Genomic DNA, 3,391 nt, shown 5'->3' with positions numbered 1-3,391 from the left:
TGCCCTGACCTGGGGAGCCAGATTGACTTAGAACTGTATTTGGTAGTCTATACATAAATACTGAAAGGATGTTTAACAACGTAACAACCAGATTTTATTTCAGAATTGTAATATGCAAAGAGACCAGGTAGGATGAGTTAGTGGGTGTACAAGGAAAGATCATAATCTGGGAAGGGTAGGAGACCAATGCAATTGTCCATGTGAGGGCTGACTCACAGTGTATGCAAAAGGGCTGACGTTTCAAACTTCAAGCAAAATGAGCATGTTTATGTGGTTAACAGAATTAGTGCCATCTGAAGGAGAAAGATTTTTTTTTGGAGGGGAGAAATGCATTTAGGATTTTATGCTTTGGAACACTGGTTATTTAATTTGAATTTTAAGAATGATGACACCAGTGGAAAGTCTTAATACTGCTTGCACTGAAATCTCAAGGTCTTTTGGCTGCAATTTCTCAGAAACATTACTTCAATCTTTGATTAATCAGAAAGTTTATTTTGACATTCAGCAGAGTTCTCTCAACCTGCCTTTATGTAAGCATTTCCAAATCAGTTAAATCAGTTTCCCAAAGCAAGTAGGAAAGAAAAGGCCTGGATTTACTGTAGTTAGAGCTACTTTCATCGTCTTTTATCTACAGTGCCGGGAGCCGGTCCATCCTTGCTGCTTGACACAGTCGCTGCAGGAAAGAAACGTCTGCACAGCATGTTTCAAGGGACCTGGCGTATATAGCATACTGTTCTGAAAATGTTTGCTCCCCTTAGTGCTATGTGTTTTAACCAAGGTCACCTCTCCGAGAAAGGTTGTTTCCCCAGGTGGGGATTTTTCCCTGAAGTTAGGGAGGGGATACAACCCCTTAACCAAGTGCCAGGCGGGTAGTTAATCACTTTAACTACAAACAATCACGCTTAAGCTACATAATCTTTACTCCCTGGAATGGAGACAAGAAACGCCCTAACCTTTGCAAATCGAAATTGACAGGATTAAAACCGACTGGTATAAGTACAGATGTAACAAGACAATAAACATCAGTTCCTAACCAGAACTCTGACCAGAACTTTGGCTGGAGATCCTGGCTAGAGGTCCTGGCTAGGCTGCTGATCAACTGAAGGCTGTCTCCCTGTCATTCCTTCTTCGTCTACTCCTTCCACACCTTTGGGTACCCCTGGACCCGCTGGGGTCAGACCCCAGCATCTGGCGCGTGCGCAGAAGGGGCCGCACGGAACCGGAGCCGGAGTGGGGTCGGAGCAGGCGGGCACCATGCTGTCACCTGAGGCGGAGCGGGTGCTGCAGTACCTGGGTGGAAGTGGGAGGAGCTCGCCGAAGGCGGTGCTGGCGGACAAGCGGCAGATTGTGGACCTAGATGCCAAGAGGAATCAGAACCGAGAGGGCCTGAGGGCCCTGAAGAAAGAGCTCAGCGTCTCTGAAGATGTGACGGTTTGCTTTGGGAACATGTTTATCAAGATGCCTCACACTCAGACGAAGGAAATGATTGAGAAAGATCAGGATCATCTGGATAAAGAAATAGAGAGACTCCGGAAAGAACTTAAAGTGAAGGTCAACCGCCTCTTTGAGGCCCAAGGCAAACCGGAGCTGAAGGGTTTTAACCTGACCCCCCTCAACCAGGATGAACTTAAAGCTCTCAAGGTCATCTTGAAAGAATGAAATTCAAGAACCAAGAGAAGAGGCCTGAAACCAGCATGCCCCTGGGATCATGTAGGACCCAGAACTCTCCAGCTTTGAAACCTGCAAGGACAGGATCTACCCTGCAAGGCCTCAGGCATCAGCAACCTTCCCATGGCTCCTGTTTGCAGCCTCTTTACCCAGATGAAGAAGATCCATTTGGACCTAATTGCTATTATGACAAAAATAAATCCTTCTTTGATAATATTTCTTGTGATGATAATAGAGAATGGAGACCAACCTGGGCTGAAGAAAGAAGATTAAATGCTGAAACATTTGGAATCCCACTTTGTCCAAACCGAGGCCATGGGGGGTGGGGGTGGGGAGGGGGGGTACAGAGGCAGAGGAGGTCTTGGTTTCCTTGGTGGCTGAGGGCGTGGTGATGGTAGAGGTGGTACCTCCACCACACCTCAAGGATTTTGTGGTGGATTCAGAGGAGGTCGTGGGAGCAGGGAATTTGCAGATTTTGAATATAGGAAAGACAACAAAGTTGCTGCATAGTCAACAAACAAGTCTTTGGAAATAGGTGAATTAACCTAAAGCCCTCGTCAATAGAGAGACTTACTTACAGGAACATGGAAGGGACCTGATGTACTTTTAACCTGCGGGAGAGGATATGCTTGTTCTCTTAAATGTTTTATTGTTTACACTTTTACAGATGTCCTCTTTCTCCCCTTTGCCCACCTCTACCCAGACCCCCCCCCGCCTCACCCTAGCACACCTGACCAGTGCCCATTTGCAGCAGATGTGTCTGTGGGTTGTGCATATATGTTCTTTGGCTAATCCCTTCACCTTCTTTAATCTATTCACCCCACTCCCATCTGACCTCTGTCAGTCTGTTCCATGTATCCATGCCTCTGTTTCTATTTTGTCCTTCAGTTTATTTTGTTCTTTAGATTTCACATATAAGTGATATCATATGGTATTTGTATTTCTCTGACTGGCTTGTTTCACTTAGCATAATAATCTCCAGGTTCATCCATGCTGTTGCAAAAGGTAAGAGTTCCTTCTTTTTTACAGCCTTGTAGTATTCCATTGTATAAATGTACCACCACTTTTTTATCCACTCATCTACTATTGGGCATTTTGGCTGTTTTTAGATTTTGGCTATTGTTAATAATGCTGCTTTGAACACAGGGGTGTTTATATTCTTTCAAATTGGTGTTTCGGGATCCTTAGGATATATTCTCAGAAGTGGGATCGCTGGGTCAAAAGGCAGTTCTATTTTTAATTTTTAAAGGAAACTCCATACTGTTTTTCATAGTGTCTGAACCAGTCTGTATTCCCACTAGCAGTGTACCATTTTCTCCACATCCTCACAAGCACATGTTGTTTGTTGATTTATTGATGGTAGCCATTCTGGCAGGTGTGAGTTAATCTCTCATTGTGGTTTTAATTAGCATCTCTCTGATGATTAGTCATGATGAGCATCTATATATATAAAAGCCAAATATGCAAATTGTCCCCTCAGGAGTTCGACAGGGAGACCAGGAGTTACATCATTTGCTATGACATGTGCTGACCACCAGGGGGTGACAAGGAATGAAGGAAGTCCCTGGCCAGCAGCTGGCAGCTGGCAGCTGGGGAAGGGAGGCCCTGGCCCATAGCCAGAAGGAAGGCCCCAGCTGGTAGCTGGAAGGCCCTGATCAGCCCTGATAGCCAGCCAGGCCTCAGGGACCCCATCCGTGCATGAATTTCGTGCACTGGGCCTTAG

General features: G+C 45.4%; 1 pseudogene; it reads left to right on the top strand.

Moving 5' to 3' along the window:
• The first annotated feature begins 1,220 nt into the window (after positions 1-1,220).
• LOC102426332 lies at positions 1,221-1,809 on the top strand (annotated as a pseudogene).
• Positions 1,810-3,391: the final 1,582 nt, after the last annotated feature.

The sequence above is a fragment of the Myotis lucifugus genome, unplaced genomic scaffold, assembly GCF_000147115.1.
Source record: "Myotis lucifugus unplaced genomic scaffold, Myoluc2.0 scaffold_375, whole genome shotgun sequence".
NCBI lineage: Eukaryota > Metazoa > Chordata > Mammalia > Chiroptera > Vespertilionidae > Myotis > Myotis lucifugus.
This window is presented reverse-complemented; position numbering and strand designations above follow the sequence as displayed.